We start from the raw sequence: 15,803 nt of genomic DNA on the forward strand, positions 1-15,803 counted from the left end.
AAGACTTCGTTATTCATTCTATGGAAGGCTCACTAGCTGAGGTCCAAGCCGAAAATGACAGGTTAAAGAATGAATTACTCAAAAAGTCAGAAAAATCTGAGCAGGAAAAGAAGAACCTCGAAACAAGTCTCAAGACTGAGATCGAGAAAAATTCAAATTTGCAAAAATCATTGAAGGAACTTCAAGAGAAATGCCTAAATTTCGGCAGCCGATGCGTGCAACGGCTGAAGGATGTGTTTCACTCTATCGGAGCCAGCTCTGAAAAATTTACACCTTCAGCTGAAAACCTGCCCAGCACCTTGGAATACATTGAAGGCGAGGTTGATGCACTTGACGAAGTTATTGCTGGGCATGCTGACTTCTGTGCCCTGGTAGCTTCTCGAGGCACAGCTACCGCTTTCCTGAAGGCTGGCTGTACGCACGGAAAAATTGTAAATAGGTCAAACTTCAGCTTGTCAGCAGCAGATTTGGTTGATATCCCAAGCCTAGCCCGAAGCATCGGAAACAGATTTATGACCCAGATTTGGGTAAATGGCGGGCGAAAAATGGCTGGTGACGAAGCTCAGAGCCACCTTAAGCCAGTGCGAAACTTATATTTGTTACTTTTACCTTCTCCTTGAAATTTGCACCTTTCTTATTCTACTTTTCAATATGTGCAGGATGACGAAGCTGAAGGATGACGGGCTGAAGCTTAATAGTTGCTATAATAGACTTTCCTGCAAAAAATTCTGGAGAAATCTTTGTAATATAATTGTGGAAAAAACTTATGTAAATTTGTACATACCTTGTAATATATCTTGTCTCCTTTATCCGTGTACAATCAGCTTTGCTGTGAACGAAACTTCACTTTTGAGCCGAAGGCGAAAAACACCTTCCCTTCTTTTCGTACACAACGAAGCATGAAAATTTCCTCTTTTCTTCGAAGTTTTTTCTCATTGCCGAAGCATCTGTCTTTTTTGTGTGGTATGATGATGATGATTCTATATATGTCTAAATGAATGTTTATGAATGCAAATGTCATGATGTAATGTATCGTGCAAATGAATATCGGAATATATTTGTCGGCGTTTCGAGACCGGGGGGTCCCTGAGCCGACGAGTGAGTGTGCCACGTGCCCCAGCCCAGATGGGTCGAGCGCGTGGGCGAGCGCGAAGGGGGGAGAAGCGAGGTGGCCGGAGACAGGCGTGAGAGAGGTGGAAATCCCGCGGCCTTCGTGTTCGTCCCGCGCCCAGGTCGGGTGCGCTTGCAGTAGGGGGTTACAAGCGTCCACACGGGTGAGGGAAGCGAGCGGCCCCAAGAGAGCGCCTGTCCCGTCCTCGTCCCCGCGCGGCCAACCTTCTCTAAGAAGGCCCTGGTCCTTCCTTTTATAGGCGTAAGGAGAGGATCCAGGTGTACAATGGGGGTGTAGCAGAGTGCTACGTGTCTAGCGAAGGGAGAGCTAGCGCCCTAAGTACATGCCAATGTGGCAGCCGGAGAGATCTTGGCACCCTGCTGGCGTGATGTCGTGGCTGTCGGAGGAGCAACGGAGCCTGGCGGAGGGACAGCTGTCGGAGCGGTCGAGTCCTTGCTGACGTCCCCCTGCTTCCGTAAGAGAGCTGAGAGCCGCCGTCGTCACAGAGCTTGTGGGGCGCCATCATTGCCCATCTGGCGGAGCTAGCTAGATGGGACACCGGTCTTGTTCTCTGTGACCCGAGTCGGCTCGGGGTAGGATGATGATGGCGCTTCCCGTTGACGTGGCGGGCCTGTGCCCTAGGTCGGGCGACGTGGGGGCTCCTCCGAAGCCGAGGTCGAGTCTGTCTTCCGTGGCCGAGGCCGAGCCCGAGCCCCTGGGTCGGGCGAGGCGGAGATCGTCGTCTTCTGGGGCTGTGCCCGAGTCCGAGCCCTGGGTCGGGCGGAGCGGAGTTCGCCGTCTTCCGGGTCTTAGCCCGAGTCCGAGCCCTGGGTCGGGCGGAGCGGAGTTCGCCGTCTTCCGGGTCTTAGCCCGAGTCCGAGCCCTGGGTTGGGCGGAGCGGAGTTCGTCGTCTTCCGGGTCTTAGCCCGAGTCCGAGCCCTGGGTCGGGCGGAGCGGAGTTCGCTGTCTTCCGGGTCTTAGCCCGAGTCCGAGCCCTGGGTCGGGCGAAGCGGAGTTCGCCGTCTTCTGGGTCTTAGCCCGAGTCCGAGCCCTGGGTCGGGCGGAGCGGAGTTCGCCGTCTTCCGGGTCTTAGCTCGAGTCCGAGCCCTGGGTCGGGCGGAGCGGAGCTTCCTATGGCGCCTTTGGCAAGGTCTGACTGCCTGTCAGACTCACTCTGTCGAGTGGCACTGCAGTTGGAGTGGCGTAGGTGGCGCTGTCCTTTTGTCAGACCGGTCAGTGGAGCGGCGGAGTGACGGCGGTCACTTCGGCTCTGCCGGGGGGCGCGCGTCAGGATAAAGGTGTCAGGCCACCTTTGCGTTAAATGCTCCTGCAACTCGGTCAGTCGGTGCGGCGATTTAGTCAGGGTTGCTTCTTAGCGAAGCCAAGGCCTCGGGCGAGCCGGAGATGTGTCCGCCGTTAAAGGGGGGCCTCGGGCGAGACCGAAGTCCCTCGAGGTCGGCTGCCCTTGTCCGAGGCTAGGCTCGGGCGAAGCGTGATCGAGTCACTCGTATGGACTGATTCCTGACTTAATCGCACCCATCAGGCCTTTGCAGCTTTATGCTGATGGGGGTTACCAGCTGAGAATTAGGCGTCTTGAGGGTACCCCTAATTATGGTCCCCGACAGTAGCCCCCGAGCCTCGAAGGGAATGTTAGCACTCGCTTGGAGGCTTTCGTCGCACTTTTTTGCAAGGGGACCAGCCTTTCTCGGTTGCATTTTGTTCCGGTGGGTGCGCGCGAGCGCACCCGCCGGGTGTAGCCCCCGAGGCCTCGGAGGAGTGGTTTCACTCCTTCGAGGTCTTAATGCCTTGCGTAATGCTTCGGCTGGTCTGGTTGTTCCCTCATGCGAACTGGCCGTAGCCCGGGTGCACGGTCGGGGCCCAAGCTCTCGGGCTGGTATGTTGACGCTGTCAACGGTTTGGCCGGAGCCGGGTTTTGCGAGAGCAGCCCCTGAGCCTCCGCACAGGGCGAGAGGACGATCAGGGACAGACTCGGCTTTTTTACATACGCCCCTGCGTCGCCTTTCCACAAGGAGGAGGGGGGAGAGCGCCATGTTACCCTCGATGGGCACCGAACATGGTGTCTCCAGTGAGCTGCAAGCGGGTAATCCGAGTGGACGTCCGTGCCCCGTTCGTTGGGGGTCGGCTAGGGGCCCAGAGGCACGCCCAAAAGTACTTGCGGGTGATCTGCCGGACCCGGTCCCCTGGCGACGGGGTCCGAGGCTCGATGCCTCCCTCCGATGGGATTCCGTTACAAGATCGTTCCCGCTGGTCTCGGAAATGTCCTAGGGTACCTCGGGAGCGCAGCCCGAGCCTCGGTTATGTATCGAACGTACCCCTGGTCATCCCTCGCTCGGCGTCTGAGGCGACTGTGAACCCTTCGGGGGCCAGCCTTCGAACCCCTGATCAGTAATGGGCGCGGAGCCCGAGTAGCCTGAGGCGGCCATGGAGCCCTTCGGGGGGCCGGCCTTCGAACCCCTGACCAGTAGTGGGTGTCGGGCCCACGCGATCTGAGGCGGCTGTTGAACCCTTCGGAGGGCCAGCCTTCGAACCTCTGATCAGTAGGGGGGGCTCGGAGCCCGGTTCCTTCACAGAGAAGGATCCTTTTCGGGGTATCCCCCTTTCCTGGTCCCTGTTGCAAGAGATAGAGAAAGAGGAAAAAGGAAAAGGATACGAAATCGAATGACGCGGCGTACCTTTTTTGGCGCGGTTATTACGGCGAAGGCGAAGCGTCGCCCGCTCCTCCTGCCAGAAGCGCCGCCTGTCCCGCCGCGGAGTTAATGCGACGGGGCGAGTGGTTGGCGGGGCGGCCGTTGCGCGTGCACGAGCCGTTCGAGGAACGGATCACGGGCGCACCGTCTTCACGCCGTGGGAGGAGGCTCTCTTGCTGCCCTTAGATGGGACGTGAGCCTGGCTGACGACGTGACTGCTGCTCCCGCCCGCCTGCTGTCGGCGTTACTGCCGGCCCACTTTCGGCCGCATTGACCGTCGCGCCAGGCTGGCGCTGCTGGGTCGTGCGCTGGGTCGCCTCGAGTCGCGGCATGGGTTTCGCAACCGAAGAGGTGCGACGGTGGCGCAAGTGGCGGTGCGGTTGCTTGCATGCAGCAACTGGCGCGCTGGTTGCGTGACGCGTGGGCCTGGGCCTCCAAGCTGGCGTGTCAGAAGTCGGAGAAGCGCGTCCACCTGGCGCGGTTGCACGCCGCCTGCATGGCTGCCCGCCCCTTCCGCCCGTTGGTCTGGGCAAAAGTGGGGGGTCGCTTGTAACCGCTGGGCGGTTGTGTGCACCACGCGTGGCGGTTTGGCTTCTTCTGCTCTGAGCCGGTTTGCATGACATGCGGGGCCTAGCCCCCGAGCCGCGGGGGAGGGCCTTGGAGCGTGTTGGAGAAGACTCAGCCCATGGCGTTTGGGGGCACACGTAGGGAGAGTTGCCTTTAAAAGGAGGGCGACCCCTTTCGGAAGGCGACCATGTCTTCTTCCTCCCTTATGCGTCGTGTCTTTCCATCTTCCAAGCCCCCGGATGGGGGGTATCCGCCGTCTTTCCGCCTCATCGTTGGAGGAACGCAACTCCATGGGAGTTGGTACCTTTCAGCCATCGTTCGGCTTCAAGGATTTTCATCATGCAGTCCGGCTGTATTCCCCTGCCGGTGGTCACCCAAGATGGTGACCTCCAGCTTGATGGTGGGGGAAAGCGAGCCGGGCTACGGCCTCTCCCCCTCCCTCAGCCTCAAGGATTTTCGTCATCCAGGCCAAGATGGAGGATGAGGCGAGTCGGGGGGCTGCCCCCGCATGGGTCGGCTGCCCTTTTCTTCTCCCGGCGCCTGGGGGAGAATGGCATCCTTCAGTCTCACGGGGACTTCCTCCAGCCATGCCGGGATAGGTAGGCCGCCGTCACTCGGCTAGGGCGCCAGTAGCCCTGGGTCTCCGTCTCCCGGCCTGAATGGCTGGTTCTCGTCCTCTGCGGGTGAGAGCCCTCCTGTCGTAACACCTGCCCCGAAGCTGCTGCCGAAGCCGCTTCGCCGCCCGGGGCGGGGGTGGTTGTCGTCGTAATCAGAACGGGCGGCGGCGAGCCGCTCGTCAGTCTTCTGTTGCTCCGTAGGCCTTCCCCCATGGAGTGGGGTTGTTCGTACCTGCGGAGGGGGAACCGGAGTTCCATTTGTAATGGCACTTCAAATGCCAGTGTTTTTGTTCATTGTGGCTGTCGAGGCCTGAACATGTATGTAATTTTGGCACGGAGCCGTGTTTTTTCCTCATTTTCGAGCACTAAGTCTCGCCTGTTGATTATCTGAACCGCTTCACCAAGCATGAGTCGTCCCGTGTCAAGGTGACGAGTGAGGTAGCTGTGACACCCTAGGTGTCAGTTTCGTGTTATGTCGGGAGATTTGTCCCTAACGTGAATGCTCAGTGAAAATTTCTATTTCTCGATCGTGTCTATCTATGTCTATCAGGCTTTCTCTTGGAAGTTCACCGAATTCAGAGTTAATCGATCGCGAGATACAGCCAATTTCGGAGCGTGTTAAAACTTTTAATTCTCAGAACTCATGCAGACTCGAAGATCATTCTCGAATTTTAAATCTCATTTGAAGCTCTTTAAATCAAACTCTCAACGACTGTTATCTGATCTGAGCCCGAATCTAATTCCTAAACTTCGATCGATGTCCGACTATTTTAATCCGAGTCCGTCCTCTCAAACGGAATGCTCAACATGTCGTCCTCTAATTAATTCTTACTCGACTCGGCCAAATATCTCATGTCCGAACCAAATTCAAAACCCTGTATCGACCACAATTTTAAAATATCACGATTCGCCTTCTCCGACTAAAAATCCAAGCCGACCAAAAGTTTGAGAGAAACATCTGTTTCTAAAATTTTGCACAAGAAAATTTCAAAGCGGAATCTCCAATGCGCTGTCCTCAAATAAATTCTTATCCGACTCGGCTTAATACCTCTGTGTTCGGTCCGAAATTCGAAAATCCATCGACAACGATTTTTATTAATCCAACTCGCTTTATCTCGATCACGAATCTGAAGTCGATTGGTCTCAATTCATTTTAATTCTAATTGGGCATGAGGAATTAATTTCCGAGCGACGCTAAACAAATCAAATTCCTAGTACGGATAATCCTTCGCTCTGTCCGACCGAGCACCGGCTCGCTCTGCCTTTGCACAGACGAGTTCCGCAGGAGCATTTTTATTTCGGGAAATAATTAGCGTTTCGATAATCCGTGTTTATTCAAAATACCATAAAATAAAATGAAAATAAATTAGCGCGGCCCGATTTAGTGTTTGGTCCAGCCCAACTCAGCCCATTGGCCCACTAAGGAACCCTAACCCTAGGATTTCTTCTATAAATAGGGGCCCTCTCCCTTGCTAATGGGAAAATTTACATCTCCTACCCCTAGCCGCCACTCTCTTCTTCCTCCTTTACCACACGCACAGCCGTCTCCTTCTCCCATGGCGCAACAGCAAATCCCATGGCGTCTCCTTCCCTTCCTCAAGCCAGCCACCCTAGCTTCTTTTCCTCTCGCCACCAGCCATGGAGGTCGATGTCCCTTTCTCTCCCCAGCCTCTCTCTCTTCTGGAACGCAGGGAGCCCCATCCCACGACGCCATCTTCTCCCTGGTGTCCCACGGCAGCAGCAGGGAGCTCGGCGCCTAGCCCCTTTTCTATGGCTTGGACGCAGCAGTGCGGCGCAGGAGCTTTTCCGTCCATGGCTGTTTCCCCCTTGCCGAGCCCTTCCTTTCTCTGTGCTTTGGATGAGCCTCTGCTCCCTATGCTGACCTCCACCTTGCCATGGCGCTGCTCGCCGGGGATCCCCTGCTGAGCGCTGTCGTGGCCTCGCCGGGCTCCTGCTCGCCGGCGAGCCCATGTGCTCATGGCGCCTTCCCTGCCTTCTCTTTGTCCCAAACGTCCAGCAGCAGGGATCGGGTCAACGCCGCAGCGCCCAGCCATGGTGGCTGTAGGCCGAGCCCCTCTCCCAACCTGCGCCCTCCCTGTTTCCCTGGACGACGATGTCCCTTCCCATGCCGCTGCTCCACCACGCGCACTACCTGCTCGACGATATGCGCAGCCGACTGCATGTTGTCTTGCTTGTGTTGTGCGCAGCCCTGCTCGCCTCTTTTCGGTGTTGTCAAACTGTCGGTTTGGAGCACTGTGTTGGGGACAACATCGTCAACTTTTATTCCGGCGTGCTGTCCCGCTGTGCGTCGTAGCGCTGTGAATCCACGGCATGGTCTCGACGTCGCTCTCCTTGCAACGCCCCCTTGCAGCCACACCCCTGCTGCTCCCGCACGCCGCACCACAAAAAAAAAATCCCGCAACCACGCCTCTCCTCGCGCTTGTCGTGCTGTCGCGCGCAGCGAGAACCATAGCGCCACGACTTGTTCCAGCTCGGCGAGAGCAGTCGCGTCGTCAATCCGTGCAGCCCCGACGTCTCCGCGTCTCACTTTGCCGGGTCTGCACAGCCTCTTCACGCCATGCGAACAGCAGCAACAACTAAGTTATTTTTGGTAAGTTGATTTGTTGTTTTGGGTAAAGTTGATAAATAAATAGATGTATGGTGATCGTGATGATTCTCGAGCAATAAGTGATGATTTAATAAGTATCGTTTAGTATTCGGTAGTTGTAGATTATATAAAGGGTGCTCGAAGATTGTATTTGTCGAATATGGTTAACTAGATGCTATGCACATAATAATTGGTAACGATGATTTGGTGTAGAACGTTAGGGAGATGATCGCCTCTATGGTTGAAATGTTTGGTGGTAGGTCGTAATTGGTTGTGTTAGCAACGTGGAATTATGGTAGGCATCGTCAGTGTCCATGATGTATTAGATTGAGCGTTGTTATACGATAAAATTAAAAACGTGAATGTCATATGTTGTGTTCCAATTGAGTTAGCCCGTAGATTTAATATGTGTCATTCGCAATGAATTATTAGTAGGGCCTAAATGGTGAGTTATGTGTGAACTGTGTTAGAGCACTTCCGAGATAAATAGATTTAACCTATGCTATGTTGTCATGCAAATAACCTTAAAAGGTGGTATATGTTAATAATTGGAAGGATAGTCGTTCAAATTGGTCAGTCCAATTAAGAATGATTTTGCGTGTGAGGTGAGATGGTGACATGCCAAAGTAGTCATCGCTTCCCTATGTTTATAAGTTGAGTCAATACCCATTAGGCGTTCATTAAATTTCACGTCGCACATAGTGTATGGTTGTATTCGTGACAAGGAGGTGTAGGTTTTACTCAATTAGAAGTTTGGTTGATGTGGCTAGGAAATTTGTTTCGGTTTGGGTAATGAAGTGGTGACGTGACCAAGTAGTCCCCCCGGTTATGAGTCGAGTCTAGATGTGTTATGCCTTCGCCGTGATACCCATCGCATATGCTAATTGGATGTATATAAAAATAGGCGCATCATATGATTTAGTGGTACTGGGATTGTGATCTAAGTGCATTATATATGTGTGATGAGTGTTGGGCTTGAGGATTGTCATTCGGGCGAAGAAGGTGTAATATACTTATATGCGTAGTATGATTAAGCTAGTAATACAAAATGATACGGATAAAAATTAGTAAGTCTACTTGTTAGTCCTTATTTGATTAATTTAACTCTAACAAAGGGTAAAGTGTTAGAATAATTCAAGTCTCTAGAACGCGGCAATTCTTGAATTGTATAGGAGCTGAAATTTATTAATTGCTGTTTTGGGCTGCACACGCTATTTTTGTCGTGCTGTATGTTTGATGAACTAAAACATGTTTTCTGTAGAAAAATCATATAGAAGAGTTGTAGATAACCTTATTATCTTACTTGTGTTAAAATTTGGCAGGCATAAGTCTGATCGTTTAGGAGTTATGATTTTTACAAATTCAGTAACTGAATCTGTCTAAATTCTGTACAGATTTCAGAAACTGCATTGTTTGCTTAATTTAATGTTAGAATCAGTCCTTGTCGATTATAAGACAGTTGTAGATGCTTTTCGTATCTTGCTTGTGTTAAAATTTCATAACCATAGGCCTGACAGTTTAAGAGTTATGAATTTTACAAACTAGTTGTTGTGTTCTGTCCTCTGTCAGAACAGATTTCGAAAACTATAAGGTTTGATTTGATTAAATCTGGAATCCATTCTTGATGATTATAAAAGTTATGTAGTGCTTTTGCCAAGCTTTCCAAAAAGTCTTGGGTCACTCTTTTTGGTGATTTGAATATTAAGTTATGGATGTTTAAAGTCTGAAGACTGAATCTGTCCAATTCTGGACGGTAACGTCTTCTAGTGTCTTTTATCCTTAGTTAAATATTGAATCACCTTGAGATATTTATAAATGATATATAGACAATTTCATTACCTTTCCATAAAATCTAGAATCACTTTGTTTGGATGTTTGAGTCTCTAGTTATGAGTTTTTAAAGCCGCAAGTCTGAATCTGTCCAAATCTGGATAGAGCTACTGTGTTTGCATAATTAGACCTTGCTAAGTGTTTAATCATGTTGTGATGACAATACCAAAGTTGTAGAGAACCTTTTAAGCTTTCCAGAAAGTCCTAGTTTGATATTTTTGGATTAATATTTGAAGAGTTATGATTAAAACAAGTAACTGTTGTAGTGCTGTCCTAAAAATCTGCAAGTGCGCATTTGACTGTTTAGTTCACCCTTCCCGCTAAAAATGTTTGGTTTGCTCTTAAGTAATGTAGACTTGCCATGGCTAAGCTAGAGATGACATGTGTGTTTTGTTTTATATGTTTCCTTCTCTAGTTGGTTGTGATATAGGAGTTTCCATGGCCCTTGATGCATAGGTCCTATGTTAAATCAGTGTTTGGGATGCTTTTGTATGATCACTAGAAGAACTAAGGAAAAGCCGTAGCGAACTTATAGACTTAACTAATATAAGGTTAGGTAACTAATAGACAATTAAAGTGAACGTGGTAAATGCTTGTGCTCGTGATATCGTGTTTGTGTTGGGTAACTATAAGAAATAATCGTCGTCTTATTAATGGTGTTAGTATTGAACGCCGATAACGTGTAGATAACTAATGCTAGCGTGTGGTTGTTATGGTGTCTTACAATTTAATGTCTAGTTCGCTACCGTGTATTTGAATATCTTGTGCTACTTTCATTATATTCATACATATGCATCTTGCATCTCATTTAGGACCGAGAGATGACGATCATGCAAGTGATGTGGTGCCAACCACAAGATGCAGATGATGGACAACCTAAGGATGGACATAACCAGTGAATGCTCGCCAAGCGAGTACCTCCCCCAGCAAACACTATCTAAGTGTCAAATTAAAGGCAAGCCCCGGTTTTATGCATAACCGTTATATATGCTATTTTACTGCACTTAATGTTTGTAGGCTTGTACTGTGCACTTAAGTGTAGGAGTTGACTGAAACCCTAGTTGCATGAACTCAGGACTCCTTTTGAGATGGATACTAGTATGCTAGGTCGAGTAGCCGCTTTATTAATTAGGATCTCGGTAGAAGTCGAGTGATTTTTCTAGCACTCGCGCGAGGTCAGGAATTGGTTGTATCCACTTTGATAACAGAATGATGATGGTCTGTGGACACGGGTCCATGGGGATGCGTGGTCTACGAGATGAAAATTGGAATAAGGATTAACGTGCGGATACCTGTGTCAAGCGTTTGAACGTACTAAACACATACCGAGAAATATGGTAAATCGGTAAGCCTAGTACCTGAGTGAACCTGCCAGCAGACATATCCCCTCACGCGACCTGAGACGAGGTCTCCCATTCCGGTTATGGTGGGTACAAGTGCGGTCACTGCACGACGGCCAGTCGGGGTCAGTGGGGCATTGTACGCCAAGGCGGTGAGCCCTGATCTGTTGCCAGGGAATCGATGGGGACGGTTGATGTGTGTGGGGACGGAGTGCCCCTACATGTCGTGTGTTTAGGTTTACCTTGCAAGGATAAAAACTCGATTTGAATCGTCTGCTTCTCGCAGCTAATGAGACTGCTTGATCCATTGTACTGCATTGAGTAATAAGTGGAAATGAGGTGAATGGCAAAAATGATGTTGATTGATAAAAAAAGTTTGATACCATGTATGACTAGCTAGGTACACATCTAGTTTTAAAAGGACCATACTAAAACTTGAAAAGCTAAAACTTGATTTTAGACTCAGCTAGTGCTTTTGGCAAACCAAACCCCATAGCCAAACAGCTGCATGTCTAGAGGTAGAGGAGTAGATTCCTCACACCGGGTAAGTCTAGCTGAGTATTAGTATACTCAGCCTTGCTTGTGGCACAATTTTTTGCAGGTACTTCTTAGGTTGATTTGTTGCTGGTGTGACTTGGCCTCCATCCCTGCCACCGGGATAGATGGTCGAGTGGGTTACTGCGTTCGCTGGAGAGGACCAGGAGGAGTAGCGTGGCCAGGCTTCGCCATGTTACTCGGTTCTTCTCCGTTAGTTATTTCCGCTGCATTAAAATTTATGGTTATTATTTCTGAAACTCCGATAATGTAATCACTAATGATACTTATTAAATTTGTGGTATTATGTTTTATTGTATTTCTCTGTGCCTCACCTTCGAGTGAGCTAGTGGTATTCGATCCTGGATAAGTGGCTTTATCGGACTAGATCCGAGGGACTGACGGGTTATTCCTATTTAAGTGTGGTCTAGCCTCTAAGGCGGGACTTAGGCACTTAAGTCGGAATAATTCGGGCGGTTCCGCCACAGATGGTATCGGAGCGAATACCAGTACAGAGAAGTCAATAAGTCATGATTACCAACCTTTTCTAAAGTAAAACTTGCTAGAAACCAATGTTGGATAGATCGTCAGGACGATAAGGATAGACCTAGGACGTGAAGCCTTAGGAAATAGATGGGTAGCTAGGTGGCTGTTTATATAGGCCATAAAGGCTATTACTACTATTAGAAGGGATGTTGTAGGAGCACCAAAAAAAAAATTAGTTCGGTCTGAGAAGACGACTAGAATGACCATGCATCATGATTGTCGCATTATAATTTGTGCACCAACATGCTTCTCTCACCTTTATTCCAATAATAAAAACTTGTGAATAATGTGATGTACTGCTATGTTAGAAATGCCTTACCTCGTGTCAGATTGGTAAGTCTTGTTAGGTCGTGCTATGTGTTTCTCCTGCCTTGCCATCTAGGTAGTATTGTAATTGTTCAACCCTTTTTGCAAAACATTTTGTTGCTTGTTCTGTTCATAAAAAGATCCCCACCCAAACAACCTTGAGTTTAGCAAGTGAAACCTCCTTAAAAAAAACAAATCCTACTTGTGTTGGTATTTTCTAGCCCCCTTGTGTGTTTTACCCATAAAGTTACACCTGCACAACTTGTAGACCCCCATTGCTTAACCGCTAGCCAAACCGAAACTCCCTTGTGCACGTGGTTATGTCAAAAAAAATTGTTGTTTGGTGTCTAGTTGCGCAAACCCTATCAAGGCCATGTTTCTTTCCATAGATCCTGTCCCGAAACATTATAACATTTCTATTGATCATCCAGCTGATCCTGTTTGCCTACCTCTCCTTTCGCCTGGATCTGATAATCCTTTTTCTTGTGAATCATGTTTGCTTTATCATCCAAATCTCGGGATCCCCTATGATTCTGTCCTATTATCTGGTTATCTCCTATAACCCGTTCTCAAGCATCGGATGTTGATCTGCCTAAAGCTCTCATTTCGGATCATTCTCATACCCCTTCTCTAAGGATCATGACGATGTTCTAGCGATTTTATCTCTAAGCACTATATCCATTTGGTTCAATGGATGTTGCTGTTGTCGTTAGTTTTCTCATGTCTCTAAAACTCAATGATCTTGATCTCATGGTCAGTTCCTTCTCATATCAAATGTCGTATCAACCTTGGACTGATAATCCCCATGATGATCAAGAAATAGTTCTCAGAGTGAAGAAAATTCTCATGTGATGCTCTTTTGCCAACAATCTTTGCCTCAACTTCAGTCACATTTTCTGAGCCATATTCTCATGGGCTCCATCTAATTTAAGCCACATAAATTTTTCATTGGTTAGGTTTGGTAATGGTGTCATGACTAACGATTGATGGTGCCGCGACGAAACCGAGAGCCAACTATGGTGCACACATGGTTGAGTTGCTCGGCACGCGCTGGTATCACGGTTAATAGTTGTGATCCATTACGAGACTATACTGATGTGCTATCTTTTGTGTACATTCTCTCAGAGTGGTCGCTGCATTTTGTCTCGATATGTCACGATATTCTAACCAAATCTATCTTCAAGTATCTTGTCAGATACCCTCTCATGAACTTGCATCTATCTTCAGTCTGGGAGTTACATGCTTCTCCACCCTTAAAGATCCTCATTCGAATCTCGGGACGAGATTCTTTTTAAGGGGGGAAGGCTGTGACACCCCAGGTGTCAGTTTCGTGTTATGTCGGGAGATTTGTCCCTAACGCGAATGCTCAGTGAAAATTTCTATTTCTCGATCGTGTCTATCTATGTCTATCAGGCTTTCTCTTGGAAGTTCACCGAATTCAGAGTTAATCGATCGCGAGAAACAGCCAATTTCGGAGCGTGTTAAAACTTTTAATTCTCAGAACTCATGCAGACTCGAAGATCATTCTCGAATTTTAAATCTCATTTGAAGCTCTTTAAATCAAACTCTCAACGACTGTTATCTGATCTGAGCCCGAATCTAATTCCTAAACTTCGATCGATGTCCGACTATTTTAATCCGAGTCCGTCCTCTCAAACGGAATGCTCAACATGTCGTCCTCTAATTAATTCTTACTCGACTCGGCCAAATATCTCATGTCCGAACCAAATTCAAAACCCCGTATCGACCACAATTTTAAAATATCACGATTCGCCTTCTCCGACTAAAAATCCAAGCCGACCAAAAGTTTGAGAGAAACATCTGTTTCTAAAATTTTGCACAAGAAAATTTCAAAGCGGAATCTCCAATGCGCTGTCCTCAAATAAATTCTTATCCGACTCGGCTTAATACCTCTGTGTTCGGTCCGAAATTCGAAAATCCATCGACAACGATTTTTATTAATCCAACTCGCTTTATCTCGATCACGAATCTGAAGTCGATTGGTCTCAATTCATTTTATTTCTAATTGGGCATGAGGAATTAATTTCCGAGCGACGCTAAACAAATCAAATTCCTAGTACGGATAATCCTTCGCTCTGTCCGACCGAGCACTGGCTCGCTCTGCCTTTGCACAGACGAGTTCCGCAGGAGCATTTTTATTTCGGGAAATAATTAGCGTTTCGATAATCCGTGTTTATTCAAAATACCATAAAATAAAATGAAAATAAATTAGCGCGGCCCGATTTAGTGTTTGGTCCAGCCCAACTCAGCCCATTGGCCCACTAAGGAACCCTAACCCTAGGATTTCTTCTATAAATAGGGGCCCTCTCCCTTGCTAATGGGAAAATTTACATCTCCTACCCCTAGCCGCCACTCTCTTCTTCCTCCTTTACCACACGCACAACCGTCTCCTTCTCCCATGGCGCAACAGCAAATCCCATGGCGTCTCCTTCCCTTCCTCAAGCCAGCCACCCTAGCTTCTTTTCCTCTCGCCACCAGCCATGGAGGTCGATGTCCCTTTCTCTCCCCAGCCTCTCTCTCTTCTGGAACGCAGGGAGCCCCATCCCACGACGCCATCTTCTCCCTGGTGTCCCACGGCAGCAGCAGGGAGGTCGGCGCCTAGCCCCTTTTCTATGGCTTGGACGCAGCAGTGCGGCGCAGGAGCTTTTCCATCCATGGCTGTTTCCCCCTTGCCGAGCCCTTCCTTTCTCTGTGCTTTGGATGAGCCTCTGCTCCCTATGCTGACCTCCACCTTGCCATGGCGCTGCTCGCCGGGGATCCCCTGCTGAGCGCTGTCGTGGCCTCGCCGGGCTCCTGCTCGCCGGCGAGCCCATGTGCTCATGGCGCCTTCCCTGCCTTCTCTTTGTCCCAAACGTCCAGCAGCAGGGATCGGGTCAACGCCGCAGCGCCCAGCCATGGTGGCTGTAGGCCGAGCCCCTCTCCCAACCTGCGCCCTCCCTGTTTCCCTGGACGACGATGTCCCTTCCCATGCCGCTGCTCCACCACGCGCACTACCTGCTCGACGATATGCACAGCCGACTGCATGTTGTCTTGCTTGTGTTGTGCGCAGCCCTGCTCGCCTCTTTTCGGTGTTGTCAAACTGTCGGTTTGGAGCACTGTGTTGGGGACAACATCGTCAACTTTTATTCCGGCGTGCTGTCCCGCTGTGCGTCGTAGCGCTATGAATCCACGGCATGGTCTTGACGTCGCTCTCCTTGCAACGCCCCCTTGCAGCCACACCCCTGCTGCTCCCGCACGCCGCACCACAAAAAAAAATCCTGCAACCACGCCTCTCCTCGCGCTTGCCGTGCTGTCGCGCGCAGCGAGAACCATAGCGCCACGACTTGTTCCAGCTCGGCGAGAGCAGTCGCGTCGTCAATCCGTGCAGCCCCGACGTCTCCGCGTCTCACTTTGCCGGGTCTGCACAGCCTCTTCACGCCATGCGAACAGCAGCAACAACTAAGTTATTTTTGGTAAGTTGATTTGTTGTTTTGGGTAAAGTTGATAAATAAATAGATGTATGGTGATCGTGATGATTCTCGAGCAATAAGTGATGATTTAATAAGTATCGTTTAGTATTCGGTAGTTGTAGATTATATAAAGGGTGCTCGAAGATTGTATTTGTCGAATATGGTT

The 15,803-nt window shown here is 49.4% G+C and overlaps 2 pseudogenes; both read right to left on the reverse strand.

Annotated features, from left to right (window-relative positions):
- Window positions 1-6,599: 6,599 nt before the first annotated feature.
- Window positions 6,600-13,921, reverse strand: LOC118477068 (uncharacterized; annotated as a pseudogene).
- Window positions 13,922-14,605: 684 nt separating this feature from the next.
- LOC103639214 (uncharacterized) lies at window positions 14,606-15,585 on the reverse strand (annotated as a pseudogene).
- Between the last annotated feature and the right edge of the window lie 218 nt (window positions 15,586-15,803).

Source organism: Zea mays, chromosome 4, assembly GCF_902167145.1.
Source record: "Zea mays cultivar B73 chromosome 4, Zm-B73-REFERENCE-NAM-5.0, whole genome shotgun sequence".
NCBI classification, from domain to species: Eukaryota; Viridiplantae; Streptophyta; class Magnoliopsida; order Poales; family Poaceae; genus Zea; species Zea mays.